We start from the raw sequence: 19,950 nt of genomic DNA, 5'->3' as shown, positions 1-19,950 counted from the left end.
ACTGTCATGCACCTATGGTACTGTAGCAGGCTGGGGCCAAATAAAAAAAATGTAGAGCCTTGGGACTGTGAAAATCAAGATATGAAAATCTGCCTGAAGAGATTCCAAACTCAGAAACGTATCCTTCAACACCACTGAAACTCTGCTGCATGTTTAATTATTCTTTGTTTTTGCTCACTATACTTTTATGAACTGTCAGTAGTCAAGAAATTATTTAAAGAAAATACATTTTAGGTTTTCTTTGTTGTCCTTAGAGTTTTTGGCTCTGCAGGAATCTTATTTCCAAGCATTGTTCCTGTATCCAGCAAGACTAGAGGCAAATTTAAGAAGTGGGAGCCAGCATTTTTATGTGATGGCAATATTCCAGAAACTGGTGCTCTAGGATAAACAGTAAATACTGTAAGGCTTGCAAAGCACTTATTCATTGCTAATACCCCGCTGATGTTTTCATTGTTAGCATAATTTCTCTGCTGTCCCTGCAGGTGACATCCAGTCACATCTCCTCAGCATGAAACCTGTCTGTTTCCAGCGTCCAAACATGAGGGTAACAAATATGATCACAAGCACCCCGCACAAACATCCTTCTCCATCTGCTCCTCTCCCCTGATTACGAGACCGCTGCGGTCGTTTTTAGTGCTGAGAGTTGCATTTGCGTAGCGGGGACAGGGAGAAGGTCCGGTGTCCTCCTGGTAGAGGCAAGGCTGACACCTAGTGACCAGACGTATTTATTCCTATGGGAATTCGCTCTCTTCTGGTTCGGTCCCTCTTCACTCTTTTCTAGGTCTGGAAGGTTTAAACTTCAAAGTGAATAGTTAGTTTATTTCATCGTCATTTTTGGCCTTTGTTTTCATTGTTTCTAGTATACTCTTCTGAAGATGGAGTTCAGCTAGCTTCCAGGCTTGTTCATGCCTGATGTTGTAGAGGATTTTGTGTGTAGACTGCTGGGAGCTGTTCATATGCTGAGCAAACTGAGGTGGCTGATTGCAGTCAACAGTAAGTTCAGAACATCATGCTTTTGGACTTATTAAAATCATGGCTGACTGCAGTATTTGTATTATTTTTGCTCATCTTGTGTTAAAGAATCCAAAATCAAATGTAGTAGAATATTCTCTGAGTTGCAGAATTTTCTTCCTGCAGATGTCTGCTGACCAGATGTAGCATCTTACAATTAGGCTGCCACCAGGGAAGCACTACCTGTTCCATTGTCATTGCAGATCCTGCTGGAAATGCTCTGAGTTCTGGGCCTTAGCAAACTGCATGTTGAAGAGGAAGAGTAAAATCTAGCTAAAAGACTTTTACAGAATGCTTTCTTTGGTTATGTAGATTAGCATTTCAAGAGGATATTATCGGTGAGAATTGCTTTTAACCTTTTCCAAAAGAAGTAGACATATGAATTTAGGAAAACAGCCCCCCAGCCTGAACCAAAGGAGTCACCTCCCACGTTGACTCCAAAAGTAGACTGCAGAGGGTCTCAGTGGTTGCCCATGCTCATGGATTTCATACAAATCCTTGTACTGAAGCCCTAAAAGACCCTTCTTGGAACAGTCCTTGGGATCAGAGAAATACTGTCTTTTAAATGTCTCTTGTCATTTAACTGAAGTATTGGAAATAAGTTTGATACATGACTGTTTGCTACTAGCACTGTGTTTGACTCCACCAAAGAGTCAGAGCTCAGTGTTTTTCTGTGCCTGAAAGGAAACTTTGATTCTTCCTGAATGAAATAACTAGGAACTTGCACAAGCCCTGTGTTGTTGAACGGAAAAGGCAAGCTTTTTTTCCTTCAGACAATCTTTTATATCTCACTCAGAGCTTTACATATGGCTCTGATTCTGTATCTGTGGCATGTTTCTAATTAGCCCATGAAAAAATAAAGGTTCTGTATTTTAAAATCTACTGATTTTTCCTCTGCTAACTGTTGTTGATAGGACAAGCCTCAGGAGAGAAGGCTAGCATATTCCCAAGGCAAATTCACCTTTGCAGTGCTGTGACACTAGAAATGAGAATAGCAAAGCTGCTAGAACACACACATACACTGAAGAATTTTTTCCATCTCTGAAAACTGATGGTCCAATTCCATGCCTCAAAACCATCACCCAATACCAGTTTTCCTGAGGTGAAAGTTGTGTTTTCTCACTTGTGCTTGCAGCCATCTTTGGTGTCTCTCACAAACAAGATTATAGGGTTGTTCATTTGCGTAGTCACTTTGAATAATTATTTTTGAAATTCACAAAACCTGACTTCCAAACTTAATTAATTAGTCTGAACATGAGCCACAGAACAGGTAAACATGGCTTTGACCAGGGGTAAGTAAGAGACTTAAAATTATTCATGTTGAAAGAGAAATATTGGGGACTCTGAAGACCTTAAGGCCTTAAATGTGATCCTTGAGTTTATAAGGAATTCTTTATATAATAATTACCCTTTCTTTCTTTTCTTTTTGATAGGTAATGGAAGTTTCATTAATTGGTCAGACTAAACCAATTGTTTTCATTATTTCACACCCCAAGTGCAGGATTCCTGCCTTTGTTCAGAGCAAAGGGGAAAAATAAAGTTCTCTAGTACCAAATAAGTAGGCACAAAAAAAGCAGGGCATTGGTTTAGAGCTCCATCTATGGAGCTCTATGTTCTGGTAGACATCACCTCTGGAAAACCTCAGAGCCTCAGACTTTGTCAGTCCTGTGTGCTTGCACTGGTAGCACTAGTACCAAAGTAGCAGGTGCCCATGGGTGGATCCAGGTCTGTATGTCTGCTCCAAAATAACATTTGGTGTGTAGCTTCAGCAGTGCAGACATGGGAACATGTGCAGGCAGAGCCAAGGTATGCTGGTTTTGGTTGGGATAGAGTTAATTTTCTTCACAGCGGCTGGTATGAGGCTCTGTTTTAGATTTGTGCTGAACACAGTGATGATATTAGAGATGTTTTTGTTACTCCCTTCTCTGCTTTTTGTGCTGCCACACTGGTGAGGGGGGCTGGGGGTGCAAGGGAGGGCGGGAGGAGACACAGCCAGGACAGGTGACCCCAGCTGACCAAAGGGATATTCCAGACCATGTTCAGTATATAAAGTGGGAGGAAGAAGGAGTAAGTGGGGAGGCATTTGATGTGATGGTGTTTGTCTTCCCAAGTCACAGTTACATGTGATGAGGTCCTGCTCTCCTGGAGATGGCTGAACACCTGCCTGCCCGTGGGAAACACTGAATCAATTCCTTGTTTTGCTTTGCTTCTGTGTTTGGCTTTTGCTTTCCCTATTGACGTCTTTATCTCAACCCACAAGTTCTTTTTCACCCTTCCAAATCTTTCCTCAATCCCAGTGGTTGGAGCAGTGGGTGAGTGGCTACGTGGGGCTTGGCTGCTGGCTGAGTTTAATGGCTGCTGTCCCTTCTTATGGCACAAGGGAAATCACGCAGAGCAATTCCCTGTGCTCAAAACTCCCCCTGAAACCTGTTTAATGTGGTGACTGCAGTCCTCCAGCATTGTACCAGCCTGGAGATGGTGGCACACAGAGAGCCCCGTTACCCAGGCAGGTGCTCCCTGGGTAACAGCAAAGCATGTTCTCTCCACTGCTGTGACCTTGATGGGGAGGAGCCTGTGTCATTCCTGCCCTGGATCTCTGGGTTGAAATGCTTTGTGGCTGGATTGGGAGCTGAAGGGCTGGTTGACCTGCCTCCTGGCCTAACAGAGGCTTTTGGAAGAGTTCTCCTCTGACAGAATTCACCTGCAAGGCCCCACTGTCAGCTGCCACATGGCAATGGGGGGTTAATTGACTTTCTTTGTGCTGTGTTAAGCCCCATCAGGACAGTTACTAGCCTAGTTCTGCATGCTTGTAAGACCAGCTGCCATCATACTAAAGCAGAGAATGATCTTTCAGACCCACATGCCTATGTCAGAACTCTGCATGAAGTCACGTAGGAACCAACAAGTAAGGCAGGTAGCTCTGTGTTGTATTGTATTGTATCCAAAATTGCCAGAGCTTTAGTACTACTTCTGACTATCCAAGGAGTCAGGCCACTTATATTTCCCTTTTATATAATAAGCTTTACCATAACTTCACTTGGATTTTGCCTGTATTTTATTGATAATGCTATTGAATTCATCATACACTTGCAAATACAAAGTACGGTGGCATTTTCTAATTTCATTCATGGCTGAAGTTGCAGTTAAATGAAAATTAAAGCTCAGTGTACCTATTTGATCTTAGTTTTTCTTCTTGTCACTCAGAATGTGTCCCCACTGCACGTTCCCTTGTATTTTACACAGATGTGTTCTAAGAATACCAATTCATGAAACTGAAGGTAGAAGAATTTACAGTGTTGAGATTATTTGTTGGGTTTTTGTTTAAAAAAAAAAACAAAATGCAAGGAAATACATAATTCTACACTGAAAAACTGTTTTGTGTCCCTGACCACTAATACTCTTTATCAGAAGTCAACTTTTGTGATAATTTCTGCCTACAGTGTTATTAACTCCTATTTGAAACAAGATTTTTAAAAAAATCCTAATTCCTCTTTCCTATAAAAGTTTATCAGCTAGTCCAAATAAAGACATCATGGTGAAGCACAGGCTTATGCATTAAGCTATACTACACAGTGTTGCTTAAATAGTGATGGAACTTTTGTGGTCTTTGGAGAATGAATAAATTTCTTTTTGTATGTCTGAGCAGCTTATTCAAGTTATTAACAAGAACAGAAAATGCTCACTAAAATAAATAGGTCACAGGTCTATTGTGGAAGAAAAAGTTGTTATGACATGGAGAGAAGTGAGAGAAATGACTGAGTCCCACAGGACATAAGTCATCCTGACTCATGGCACGTTTCTACTCTGATTAACCTATCTGTACTAATTTGTTCAGATCAATTAGATTACATATCTTTGAGATTTTTTCGCTTCCAATCTGAAAACAAATGTGTCCCTTATTTACTAAGAAAATACTGTAGTTTGTTGCCCTTTGACTGATAATCAAAATCCAATCATCAAGCTACTCCCTGGCTACTACTTTGTTCTGGTAGAAATCATAGTGTACATAAACCACTGATTTCATCGAACTGCAGCCTGGCAGCTGAAAATCCATCATCCTTGTATATGATCTTAAAGAGTTTTCAAGTAAAACTTTGACCTGGATGCCTGGCAGTCTAAAGAATTTCTGGGAGGTCGATAACTGACTCAAAGTCTGGAAGGCACAGACAGAGCAAGAGCTGCCCATTTTGGCTTTGCCACTACTTGACTAGATAGCAGAGCCCTCAGCTGCAGGCTCGCCTTGGAAGGAGGGGAAATATGCTTTGGGAGTTAACAGTAATACCAGCTGGCATTCCTAGAATATGGCAGCTTCTTATAATATCCATGTACAGTCAGAAGCTGATTCCCTTAATTGGGTTCGGAGAATGATACAGTCAAGTTTTCCTGTGTTTTCATCTGATTTCCTAAGTAAAAATGCTGTGCAGCAGCACACACTTGCCTGTCTGTGCATGCATTTATCTCTCTTGACCTTTCTTTTGAAACCTTTTGAGCTGTTTCAGCTCTGCTTTATGGAGGAGTCGAAGCATTAAAGAGGGAAAGGTCCCACAAGCCCCATGAAGACAAGTTGAAGACTGGAAGTGGAGGCTCACATGTACCCCATAAGCTGGGGCATAAAATTGAGTTTTTTTTGTTTCACCAGACAGCAAACACAGGCTCCCAGACCTCAGCTGGAGAATCCAGGCTTTAGCAGGGGTGCTGCTCCTAAGTCACAGTTGAAGGCACATGTCTGCTGCCCTTGGTGCTATTGGAAAGTTACACACACAAAGGAGAGGAGAAGGACAAAATCAGATCCACAAAATTTCCTGTCAAAAGTAAAATAGAAGCATTTTTCCCCCAAGTATTTTACATACACGGAAGTCATAATACTGCTTGTAACAGTAGTAAGAAATACTCTATCAGCTGTGCTGTGATTTGTACAAACTTAACATCCTTTAATGTTAGAAAATTTAGAACTGTAACCTTCTGCCTTCTTATCAACAGTCCTAAAATTTTTGAAAATTTTATGTGTGTATTTAACACAAATTCAGCTCTGTAATTTGAATTTTTGCATGCTGCCATGTTCCAGTTTCACCTCCACTTACATGCTGCTATGTTGTTCTTTTTCACTTGCCACTTCTAAACAAGAGAGACATTTTGTTGGTCAGTGTCAGAACAGATAAACATAAAGCACAAATCAAGACAGAGACTTAAAGTTCTCATTGGTAGCTGCTATCAGCCTAGAAGGTTCTCCTTAGAAGATAATTTCCTAAATTTCTGTGAAAGGAACATTTATCCTTCTTCCTAACTTAAGCCATGCAAGACTTGGTGGTTACTTTTATTGATCACTCAGACAATCATAAAGAATAATGTTTTGCTTAAACTGATGTTGCAGATGCAGACCAATTTCAAATTGCCTAAAAAAATATATTTCTTTTTGATGCTAACATGCTATGAGAGGAACCAGCTTCTTTTCCTCTCTGGCTGGAGCTGGGAGAATGCACCTGCCTGGGTGACTCAGTGGGAAGCAAGAAGCGAGCCAACTGAGCTGTGCATGGGGCTACCAGGGCCAACATATTTCACTGCTTGAGAGAGACCAGCTGGTAATTCCTGGCATCTGCAAAGGGGATCTAGGCACCAAAATATGTTTATTGCTAAAACACCAGCACCAGTGAGGTGGAGCAGCCAGCTGCCCTGTGAGGGCTGGGGCTGAGCTGGATGTCTCCTGCAGTCACAAGGGCCAGGAGTGAGGAAGGCAGCAGCAGCAGCAGTCTCTAGTTTGTAGGCGTGTTGTTCTGGACTGTAGGGTTTGTGCCATCGGTGGATAAGGCGGTCAAGTGCGTTTCTTTCTGACGCTGATTAATTAACAAAATCTTTTGCTCTTGTTTGGAAATGGCAAGTGAAACAAATGTGCAAAGTGGAGACAGATATAAAGCAACTTGACAAGGTGCAATTCACAGGACTGAATGTGAGTTTAATTCACTTGGAATAACTTTGCCAGCCGCGATGGTGATCCGCAGGGCTTTGCGTGTACAGCAGTACGGGCGGCTGTCGGCAGGGAGATGCACGCAGTTATACCGTGAGAGGTACACCCATCACCTCCACTGCCTTACAAGAAATTATAATTAAGGCTGAAGCGTGTTTGCTTGGGGGTTTTTTTCCTGTCCAAAATGAACATGCAAGCCCTCGGGGGAAGGAGAGCGGCCGCTGGGTGGAGATGTTCCCCCGGGCACCCCGGGCTCCGAGCGCCGGGAGAGCCGCCGGCCCCGCGTCCTGCTCGGGAGCTGGCATCAAAAGCTTCTGATTTGAGACCACACATCTTGGGGGGGCTCCCAAGCAGGAATACTTCGAAATGTGTTTTGCACCACAGCAGAGCGAGCTCTTTAAAACGGTGGGAAATGTCCCCCCACAAAGGTCAAAAGAAACTTTTTTTCTTTTTAATGAATCACCCGTGAAGGCTTTTAACGCTTTCAGTCACGCGTGGAGATTAATGAAGCAACAGCTTTGGAGGGAAGGAAAGGAGAGTTTTGAAAGATAGTGGTTAGTAAATGGGAAAGATGCCATTATATTACCTTTACTTTTCCTGTTGTTAAAAGCTGTAATCCTTGAGGATATCTGTAAGTCAGCAAGGGTAAGATGAATACTCTTATTACACTGGAATAATGAAGTGGTGGTGAACCCTTTAAGATTGCCAGGAAAAGAAGTATTACAATAGAAAAAAGCAAAGGTCTCTTGTAAAGACACCTTTTCTTTCTCTCAATAGATTTAAACGGTGATGGAAAGTAGTCATTAAGTGTGATGTGTTTGTACCACATTTCAAGAGGCTTAGAATTACATTAGGCTACATCACTCTGCAAAGAGCCCCACTGATCTGCTTGTGAAGTTACTGTTTGGTGGGAGTAAATGTATTCCTCTTGCTTGCAAGTTGAAGAATTGAGGGAAGGCTGAGACTTAATCTTCTGGGTGGAAAAACAGCACCAAGCAATCAAATATGGGAACAAGTGGCCTTGGAAAATCAGATACAATACAAATACACAACATTTTCATGTTCATTTCCATAACCAAAGTGTGGAAAACCTGTTTTGTGATATGTGGTCCCTGTTTATAACAAGATACTCTAAATATCCTACAGAAAAGGATACTTTTCACACTAAAATCAGATAATGTGCTATTCTGTGGAGCCAAGCACAAAATGGCCAATTTGAAGATGACAAAAAGTAGGAGCAGTGTATTTCTGCTTCTGATATATGTCTGATATATGACACCTCTCCAGTCTAATAGACTGGGTAGCCATAGGAAATATGATGTACTCTGCATATATATGATGAATGATGCCTGAGAGTTTTGCTGTAGTGTTCAGTAAATGCAGATTATTGTTTCAGAAGGCAGAAGTGATTCCTGAAATTCCTGACATCATCTCTTTGGTAAGATCAATCAGAATAAAAGGCTGAGCAGGCCAATAGAGGGCTTCTCAAGCTCTCCAACTGTCTGATTAATTTCTTATGATTTTGAGGTAAAACTATGCATTAGCACATGAAACATGGCCCAGATTAGAAGAGCAGTTCCCAGATTTCATGAACCTGGTTTATGAACTAAGCTTAGAGAGATCTTACTGTTCAATTACTTTGTTCAAGTGTAGACCAGAAAATAAAATCCTGCTTATTTCAGAACTGTCCTTGGTGTTTCCACAGGTTTTGTGGTACTTTCACAATGGATGGAGACTTAGAACAAAAGCACAAGGGCAGATTCAACTCCTTATGAATATAAATCTTCCTCTATGCAGAGTCTCTTGTAATATAAAGAAATTCCCTACTAAGACAGTCTCCTACTTATTTATTTTAGGATCACATGAACTGGTAGAGAATGTCCTAAACTTTCTTCCTAATTCCCAGTTTGACAAACTGTCCAGAGTCAGAATAACCCTGGCCTCATACTTCTTCCTACAGTCTCCTGCTGAGTATAAAATATGGCTGTCTTGTGGTTTGAATAAGGCTTTTAATGTGCCATGGGATGTCACGGTCCACAGAAATGGAATACAGTGTTCTACTTGCTGAGAAACAGAAAAAAAGCTAACCAAACTGGTTTCTTCCTCCTGAGTACATAGTGACTGACTGGAAATCCAATCACTGAGACTAAAAATATCAGCCTTGATCACAAAAAAAAAAGCACCTGACAGATGGATTTAGTCTTCCTTCAGCACAAACATCTATTTGCCACTAAAACTTTAGTGACTTCACTGGTCTTGTCTCCCAGTGCATCATTGACAAACTGCAGGGTAAGGTGGATGTTATTTCTTCAAATTAATCCCCCCAAGAGGGAATAGTCAGAGCTCTCATGTGAATCATGCTGGTTTATAGTTTGTACATGGCTGGGAGTAAAGGAAAAGTTAATCTGATCTGATTAACTGAAGAAACAACTTAAAAGCAGGGCTTTGTCCCTCCCCACTGCAATGCTTAAAAGAGCTGGAGTGCTGACCCCATCATCCTCACGCCTCTGCCTACAGGCACAGGCTGCTCTGACCATGCTGGGCAGGGATTTCTCTGCAAATGTCAATGAATATAGAAGCACTTCAGGAGCAGCACACAAGGAGTGCAGCATCAAACATCGCCAGTGTTGATGAGCATTCCTACAGATTTCTTACTGCCTTTTTCTCCTTCCTTCTTCCTGATGCAAAAGTTGCAGAGCCAAGTGAGATGTGAGACGGGTAAGTTCTATCCAGCCTTCTTGAAGACTCACCTGTGAAAATGGCCACCAGCTGATGATGAGATTTCAGAAGCAAAATAAATCAGCATTGCTTTGAGTCAAATTTTGTCCAATGGACTGGAAACCTCAGAAAGTGCATAATGAAGACCATGGCCACAGGTTTTGGTGCCATGCTCTAAGTGCTCAAGCATGTAGATAAAGTTGGTGATAAAATCTGGAAATCTTTGCTCTATCTCACACCTCTACCAAGATGGACTTTTGTACAGACCTGATTCTGAGAATAATACTACTTTTCAGCACTTTCTTATTTCCAAGCCAACACTGAGATGTATTTTCTTCTAGGCTTTACAGCACACTTTTTTACCGTGTTGAACTCAACCAAGGCTGGTCTGCATTTAATAGATGTATTTTCCACAGGAAATTAATGTATTGTTTCCCCAAAGCTATTTCAGTCTCTAAACTTCACTGCAGTCTGCCCAGTTGCACGATATTTCAGCCAGCCAAACAAATCTAGTGCCCCTGACAGTCCTTTTAGTAGTGCTAGCCAAGGGAATTGTGTCAGGCTCAGATTTACTACTTGAATCCTTCAAATGACAGTGCCCTGCAAGAGATCTGGTGGATTAATATCCCTGTGATTTTTTTTCCCCATCAACCCTCTATGGAGGGAGTATAGTGCTTTCCTAAGTGTTAGTTTTCTGACCATGTGTGTGCCATGGTACCCACAGGTACCAGGATATATGGTAAATACGGACAGTATGTGTATCCTGGTACCTAGATATATGGTATTTATAGACATTTATATAGATAACAGCATATTCTGTCTTTGACTGTGGATTTGGATATTTGTAGAAGTCTTTTAATTTAATATTCTGGGGATTTTTAAAATTAGCATGGGTAGTTTGATTTCTCCCATTTCTCAGGAGGCATTAATAAAATGGGTGCAGCTTCACTTTCACAGTGGCAAATGCTTGCAGCAGTGACGATCCCTTCCCTGAGCCATTCTCTGTCGGGATGACAAGTCGCTGGCGGCTGTCAGGTCTGCGTAGGAAATCTCCACAGTGGTGCTGAGAATGTTTATTGTAGGGAGAGAACTTTTGCCCTGTGAAGTCACCTCCTACTAGTCACCAGTAGGTTTCTGATATTCTATCACAGGAAATTCCTGGTGGACCACAAAAGCAATCCCCTGAGTCCAGCTGCTGGCGGGGAGCAGTGGTGCACCACACTGCCCGGCTGAGCCTCAGCCTCCAGCGAGGGGCAGAGCACCTGTGCCCTGCAAAATGCAAACTCTGTGCTCCTCAAACAATGTTAAAATGAACTATACAAAGGGGCAAAGGTCAAGTGAACCATTATTGTGCTGCATTTTATGCAAACAAAAAAAATGTATTAGAGGATGTGCTTTGTATTGTAACAAGGTACTGTAAGATTATATTTAGGCTTCATGTCTTTGAAGCCCTTGGTAACACAACTGTATAATCACAGCTCTTGATGTTAATGAGGAAGTTATATTATAAGGTACTCCTTCTAACTGGGAACAGTGTAGGAAGAATTAATAACCTTCAGGAAAGCGTATAAAACCAGCTTTCAAGACCTATCAGGTGAATATATACATACTTCTACAAAAGGAGAAAAAAGATAAACAAGCAATTGGCAATTACTTTTATCACCTTTGAATACAAAGGCATTGCTTGGCAGGTGCCAGTCCTTTTTTTTTTGCACAGCTTGGAGGGCACAACCCTCATTAACACTCCATTTTCCTCTGCTCTTTTGCCAGGGTTTCAAGCATTCAGTCACAGTAGCAAGCAAGACTGGATGAACCTTTATCAGTGTGAGATAGTGCACGGCAGGGAAGCAGCCTTGGAAAAGATGAACACCATGTATGTGGCTGGGTACTGTGGGGTAGTTTGTCTTGTAATTAAAAGACATCAAACTCTTCCTTTCTTTATGAAGATAAGGATACTGTGAAAGCAAAATAATGATCCCTGCTAAAAATGGATGACACGCCTCCAGAGAGCTGCTATTAACCTCTAATCAATGCTTAATTTCATCTGTCTGCAACCTCAGGATGCGTAAGCCCTCTGAAAAGGGCTGTCTCTGGAGCCTTTAGGGTTTTGATGCTATGCTCCTTGTTTGGCTCTTCTGAAGTTCTTCCCTGTTCATTGCCTTTTGCATCACCACACCATGGCTGACCAGCCGCATCAGGGCAATCTGTGCCAGCGTGTGCAGGTGCAAGCAGCAAGGGGCCAGAACTTCAGGTGTTGGCTCCTTTAACCAGAGCAGTGCATTGGAACAAAATTATGCTTTAAGATGTTGAGTGGTTTGGGGTTTAGGTGGTGGTACATTTTTTGAGTTAATCAGTATGGCTGCCTCATCTGTTTTTCGCAAAGAACACTTCTGGGAGGGGAAAACTATGTGTGGCTGATAATAAGCACTGTGGTAACCTGCAGCAGCTGTGCCAGCTCCTTGTAATCCCAGAGCATCATATTTCCAAGACCGAGGAGAAAGGCATAAAGATGTTATCCAGAGTCCCATGTGATTTAGAAGCACATGCACCATTTTTAAAAACTGACTTACTGAGAAGTGATGGGCTGGATAGGGCCTGTGGAGAAGTCAGATGGGCATTTTTGAAAACTGTACCCCTTATTTTAAAAGAAAGGAAAACGTGAGGCAATCGCAGCTGATTCAGCATCCGGCAGTCCCAGCCAAGTCATATTTTACCTCTTCCCTTCCCTCCCCGCACAAAACTTCCAGGAAAACCTGCAAAGAAAAGGCATATGTGGGTAGGAGGAGACCTGCTTTTAATTTCTGTACCTCCTATTCAACACAATGCCACACAATACACAGGATGCGAATATCCCAAGGCACCTTATACAATACAAGTAACAAAAGCACACACACATGCACAAGAAAAGGGGGAGCAGCAAGCATGACATGGTTCCAAAACAAAATGCAGGTAAAGCTGTCTGTAAAATGTTTATGTAAAGGGGATATGTGAAAAAAATCATCTTGCAAAAGGAGAAGGTGAGTGCTGAAGAAATGCTCAGGTGATCACAAGAATTTGATTTTCATTTTGGAACAGGGTGTATCTGTTTTTCCCTATCATGTTGAAAGTAGTGGTCAAATCTTCATTATCAACAGTGCAACCAGTGCCTCCCCAGTGAAACATCCCCTGATGCTTCTGTGGTCCTATCTACAGAGCAACCTGGAATCAGCACTGAGTCCTATAATGGTTGTAATGATAGCAAACAGCAAGTGCTGCGGTTGGAAATACATCACGACTGTTCCTCATTTCATGGTCCTTTGACTGTGGAGAGAAAGGGTGTGTAGGAGCTTCTCGTTCCCATAGACCCAACACCTTCTGTTTAAGAAAGATCATTCATGGGAGCACTATTCTGGTCAAGTGATGGAAGGTATTTGGAGAAACACCCAGCATTAAAGCTACTGTCAACACTAAGTAAGTGCATCAGAGCCTGAACAAAAAAAAAATCTAAGTTTTCTTCAGCTCTCTTGTTGATGCATTGCTCCACATTTCCACTATAGAAAGACAGTGTTGTGGATGAAGCAGCAGGAACCTTGCCTGACCTACTCCTGCTTGCAGGCTCATGAACAAGTTAGTGATGAAGGAGCTCACAAAATCTGCAAACCTACAATCTACAAAAAAACCTCCATGTAGTCTTGAGATACTTGCAGCAAGAATGTATTCTGTGGTTTTGAACAGGAATAAAAGCAAAACACTTTAAATAAAAAGTGAGAGAAAAGATCTTACAGTCTTTCTTTATTAAACGCACCATGTTTTAATGTAAAGGGGCTTGTACCTAAATAGAAAACAGTAATAATAATAATAGATGATTTTTGGTCAAAACAGCATTAACTAGGGCCTCAAAATCAAATGTGAGCATACAGAGAAATAAAGGAGAAACTGCAAGAAATTTAAGTGGTGTGTAGCTGTGAATCCCATCTCCCTATTGCACATGGTGCCTAGAGGAACTTAATATACATTACCTCTGCATTTAAGAAAAAATTGAATTGGCACTGTTTTTTTCACATTTACATGTTGGTGGGCAGTTGCTATAAGTATAATGTCATTTTAGTGGCCAAATAGGATTGTTTGCAACCTTAGCTACCTAATTCTGAATCCAAATAAAATGAGCAATAAAAAATTGTTCTTTTATAGAGGTTTGATTACCACATCAAATCCATCCTTGATGTAACATTATTAGGAAATTTACTAGGAAGGAGGGGAAAGAACAGCAAAAATACCAGGGGAGTCTTTTTTCATTACACAATGAGACAAGGCAGAGATTTTATATATTGGTTCTTGAAATCATGACTGGAAAAACCAAATGGCCCAAACCCATCTGAAATCATGCCTTCTGTGGGGTGCTCTGTTGCTGTGCTTTTAAAAGCCACATCCAAGTTTTCTGTAAAGTATGTGTGTTTACTATAAAGTATTGTATACCACTACTCCTTACATTGCACTCTAGTCTTTGATTTAGTTTTCCTAAAAGAAGGGGGGGGAAAAAGGCAAAAAATGAACAAAGTAGGTGAGTTATTTTGTTGGTTGTGATTTTTTTTTGTGTTGCTTTTTTTTTTGTACTAGGTAAGTAAATGTTACTTAAAAAATTAGTTTATCTTTGGTTTGTGTTTGTGCATTGTATCTAAAGTTTTCTATTTTGATGAGAGATTAGCTAAAGAGCCTGTCATTTGGCAGGATCCAGTCCCACTTCCCAGTGAGCTCCTCACCTACGGATTGTAGGCTGAGGGCTTCCTGCACAGCTCTGCAGAATCTGGCTTTGTCTGGCATCTCATAGTCCTGACTAGCTCAGGAAAAGGAGTCATTTGTTGCCTGGACATTGGACTGAGGGGTGAAAGTAACCAAAAATGAATCAGTAGGTTCGTTCCAGTAAGTGATTTCATTTTTTCTTGTGTTGAAAAAAAATTTACTTGGCTGAAAGCCAGTGATTTGCCTAGAAAGACGCTGAACATAAGTGATGTTTGCTCTGTGAAAATTAGCTTGTACTATGCATCAATACCCTTTTACATGTTCTAGTGTCTGTAAGCATGCACTTATAAAGTGTTTTTATAGTAAAATAGCTCCCAAAATTTATCCTATGGATACTCTGCAAATAGTTCCTTGCAGAAGATAGAACTTCTATCTCTGCATTACATTTGTTGATGTATTTCCACTCATCCAGAATCCAAATTACTTTATGGACAAGTGGTTGTAGGCAGAGTCAATTTTTGGAGGGTCTTGTCTCTTCTTCAGGAATTTAATGAAATGAATGAAAAATTCAGTGGTCTGATTACTATTAAACTTTTCTGCAGTTTCAAATTATTCCTATTTTGCACTGTGGAAAGCAAGACCTCATGGAGGGACTGAAGCTGCTGGATTTGAGTATGCAAAATCAGAAAGACTGAATCAACAAAAATAGCTGTGAGACATCAGTCCATGAATTTAAGGAATATTTCAAAAGTGTGACGATCAACAGAGCTCTGTCTGCTCCATAAAGGAGTAGCTTTGTAGAGGAGCTAGAGCCTCTCACTCATGGGCTACAGTATCACTAAATTACTTTAGGAAAAATCCACTTTTTTAAGCAATTAACCCTGTTGTTTTCCATAGGTTTACTTTTGAATGGCAGGATAACCTTTCTCTGTAGAGAGTACAAGCTACATTGGATCTGCTATGCCGTCATTCCAAATTTCCTCCATCAGATTCCAGGGCAAATCAAGCTTTAAAAAACTGAATAAAATATATAAACCTCACATAATGAAAAGCTGATACTTTTAATTGATCTTGAGAGAAGAAAGAGTTTTCTTTTGGGGCACAGAAAGGAGCAAGCTTCATGTGAGCAAAGGTATGAGGAGAATGTTTCTGAGATCTCCAGAGTGTAATAAAGCATAACCTAATCAGGGGTGACACCTTCACACAACTTAACAGGTCTGACACCCCAGTGTTTCTTTGGTGCATGCATAGCTCTGATGCTGTCCCTGGTTAAAACAGCCTCAGAACCCAGATGGACATTAATCACTGATATCGACAACCTCAGCCTGGCAAGGCAGTGGGAAATTTGTCCAACCCTCAAGCCCTCATTTTGCAGTTAAGACTTCTCTTTTGTTTTGGTTTGCTCTGGAACCACAAACATAAACATCTCCATTTTTGTGGGTTGTTAACACACAGAACCTGAACTGAAGATCAGAGTAATCTCTTTCCTTTACTTGTCTGCACTGGGTTCCACCAGAACATCACCTAAGAGTGATGACAGCGATAACAGTAAAATTTGCTTTTAACTAGCTATAGTAATGTCTTCAGATCAGAAAGAGCACTTTGGCAGTTTGTGACCCATATTCAGTTTTGACTCATGCTTTTATTTCCAACTAATAACCTAAAAAAGCCCCCAATCAACCACAAACCCTTCTGTTTCCACCCCATCCCTGCAGCACAAACATGTAGTACATTAAGTAAAATGACACTTTAAAGCTGCTGGTAAAGTGTTATGGCTTTATGATAAAGCACCTGGCTTATGCTTAGGTACAATACTCACCACTGCAGACTTTAGTGCCTGTGTCAGTTGCTATTAGGGGAAATGAACAGTTGACCATATTACTGACTCCTGCATCTCCCAGGGGTAAAATTTATTAGAATAGCTATGTGTGAATTTGAATCCCTTTCCAGTCTTGAATAATTAATCTTGGGAAGTCAGGATAAGAATGCCCTAAGTATGTCACTTAACTGCAGGTGGTGAGCATGGGATATTCTGTTTTTTAATACAGGTTTTGTCCAGGAAGCTTCATATCCAATGGACATTCTCATATTTATATAATTAGAAAAAAAATCACAGCATCTATCTAGGATTGTTTGGACAAGAATTGCATGTTATTGTCTCAGTGCAGCAGGAATGTCAGCTATGAAGAGAGGAATTCTTCACATCCCACCCATGGGAACAAGAGGGAATCTCTGACACATCCCTGTGTCCAGTCCAGCAGTGAGACAGCTTTCAGTTATTGGACACAGCACAAACTAAAAGTGAACTGCAAAGTAGCAGGGAGCATGGGTGTGTTTTGCTTTGACTGTGCTGCAGTGCACAAAGGACACATTTTCCTCCTGATTTTTTCCCCTCTTTGCTTGTGTTTCTTTTGTTTGTTTGTTTTTTAACATCAGGAATTTGGGTTTGTTTGTCCCTGGAAGACTCTGTGACTAAGCTGAACTAATAATAATACTGTAGTGAATGCTGAGAAATCAAATGGAAGGGGTCTAGTGGCAGATATGGTAGCATTAGGTAAATGGTTTCACTCAATCTTTAGGGCCTTCCAACCTAAATGATTGTATGACTTCTGCAACTGGGGTAGTGTCACCAATCCTCACAAGGCACAGCACATTATGAGCCACCTCTACCTTTGCTAACATTGCACTGACAATTGGAATACTAAATTTCTTTCCCATATAACTGTGGGGTCCTGGCTTGGCCAGTTCTGAACTAACAGCATTAGGATCCCTCTTGAGGGATCTATCTATAAGCCATTTTTTTTATTCGGGCATTCTGATGCTGGCCAAGAGAGTTGAGCTCTTTGTGTAGCTCTATAAGGATCTACTTCCATCTTTAAAATTCTCATAGTCAGGTGTACTTGATTTTTCCCTCTCTGCTGCTTGCCCTGTGCTAGAAGTGCTGGATCACATTTCAGGACACCACAGGGACCACTATATCCAGAGTATTTCTTTTGGATGGAGGCTGCCACCACAGTGCTCAAACCTTCTGTGAGGCACATCACTCACATGTGGGGTTAGACACCGTCTCCCATTTCCTCTGTATTTATCCAGCTCCAGAAAAAACATGGCCCCAGGCACAAAGTCCAGCTACAGGTCCTTATTAGAGAAATAAAAGCTGGGACTGTTGGCACCTGTAGTGCCCCTGCTAACACCTGCAATGATGAGCACAGGGCTGTGTGAATGGGTCCAGCACAAGGGAAAGGCTGAAAGGAGCTCACACCCCATAACAGCTGCCCCCAGCCCAGACAGGTCACAGCTATGGAGTGCAGCATGCATCCAGCCACACACTCTCCTTGCTGGCTCTCTGTGGAGGTGCTGGTGAGTATGTCTGCTCCCTAGAACCCAGGCTGTTTCCATGAGAAGGAGATGTGGAAGATATGTGTGATCTGATGAGCAGCAGCCACCACCTCCAGTTTTCCAGCGGGAAGAAAGCCTAGATAGGTGAGTTTGTAGAGGAAACTCTTCCAGCATTTCCTTCTTGCAGCTGTGGGCTGCCAAGTGTCATCAGACGAGTGACCATGGGCTTCTCCTGCAGGTCAGAGCGTTGCTCCTGCTGGGAGAGTTTTTAAATGTTAGCTGGGTAAAGTGTGAATGCCAGAGCAGCAGAAGCGAGGAGTCCTGTTGTGGTGCTGGAGACCTTCACACACAGAACAGGTTCCTTGGGTAGACCCTGGGGCAGCCAATTCAGGCGTGTCACAGTCTGGAGTAAGCACCAGAGTCTATAGCACTGAGCAGGGCAACAGAGTATCAGCATTGAAGTAGGGACATGGATCTGGCTCATATGTGGGTTTTGGAGCCAGGCTCAGTGCCTGTGTCATGGAGGTGTCTTCTGGCATCTTTCTGTTCCTCCTTTAGGGACTTTGTGATTGCTTCACCCCTTGAATTATACACCAAGTATTCAGGGCAGCGGTCTTTGCAATATTTCCTGGCAAGGACATGGAAGATGAGAGCAGCAACATACAAACGTAGATTCAGAACTTCTTAGGTCTATGTTTCAGGCCCCTGGTTTCCCTGGTAAAACCCCAGCTGAAGTCTGTTTCTCCTTGAAGCCATACGAAAATAGAGTCATTTTTCCATTTGATACACTGTACACCAAAAGAGAATAGACAAATAGGTGATGCAAGCTCACTTCAAGTAAAAAAAAACAAACAAACCAAGAGGGCTAATCAAGTTATATAGCTTTAGAAGTGATTATTAGACATAATTTATTTTCTGGTTCTGTAGCTGTGTTTTTTGTAGGTCACAGCAGTACCTGTAAGGATAAATTTGTCCAGGGAATCCTGGAAAGCAGCTCACAGGCAGGATGGCAGGCATAGGAATCCATGGGTGAACAGTGGCTAAGCTGGCTCAGCAATTTAACAAACTAAGGTTGATTAATACTTCTTTCTAATGCTACCTGAATGAAACATATAGGACTTAGCCATTTAATTTGATATCCATTCATTTGCCATTAGTTTAGCAGCAAATTTAAGCTTTTCCATGCCCAAGTACTGCCTTTATATTATTTGTCTGCCTATTACTTTTATCTACTTTTAAGTATAATGCCTCCTATATGAATTATTTTCTTAAAGAGTGCTTTGAGGAAACTCACAGATTACTGGAATGGGAGGTCTATCGTGGAATCCTCCAGCTTGCAAGCTTCCAGTACCTAAAGGAAACCTACAAGAAAGATATAAATAGAAAGGCTTTTTTACAAGAGCATGTAGTGACAGGACACCGGAAAATGTTTTCAAACTCAAAGAGCATTAGTTTTAATTATATTGGAAAGAAATTCTTTACTGTGAGTGTAGTGAGGCACTGGAACAGGTTGCCCAGAGAAGTTGTGGGTGCCCTATTCCCAGAAGAGTTCAAGGCCAGGTTGGATGGAGCTCTGAGTGGTCTGGTCTAGTGGAAGCTGCTCCTGTCTGTGGCAGAGGGGCTGGAAAGAGGTGATCTTTAGGGTCCCTTCCAGCCATTCTGTGGTTCTGTGATTTCATAATGCTTGTATTTAACCTATGTTTGAGCTTTCTATGAGCTTATTTCAGTTTTAACCATGATACTCTTCAGAATTTAGAACGCAGAAATTCAGTAGTTCTTTCTGAATCTACTTGTTAGTCTCATCTACCTGGAATGAGCTGATTTGGGATCTTGATTGCTCTGTACATCTCCCTTACTCTGGTTTTTCCTTTGTTAATTTAATGCCTTAAGTAATTTAAGGCTCTGAATACCAATGGCATCTCATTAATAGATTTTTTTTTTTCTTTCTTATACATTCTTCTGACCTTAGATCTGGTAACTGTGGGTCACTACCTATAATGAATAAATTTAAAGTCCAGAGTGCTGTCTGGAAGATTCAACTAAAAAGCTAGGGCTAGAGTGATGAAGTAAAGGACACACTTCCCAATGTCATCTTGTTTTTCAGTGCTTGAAGTTTCCAATAGGTGTACCAAATTATTTCTTTCAGGTACAGCATTATGCAGCTGAATAAATATCTCATGGGACTACTAATTTGCTAAAAA

Source organism: Pseudopodoces humilis, chromosome 1 (genome assembly GCF_049639895.1).
Source record: "Pseudopodoces humilis isolate 2021_Gansu_Grassland_sample_001 chromosome 1, ASM4963989v1, whole genome shotgun sequence".
NCBI classification, from domain to species: domain Eukaryota; kingdom Metazoa; phylum Chordata; class Aves; order Passeriformes; family Paridae; genus Pseudopodoces; species Pseudopodoces humilis.
This window is presented reverse-complemented; position numbering follows the sequence as displayed.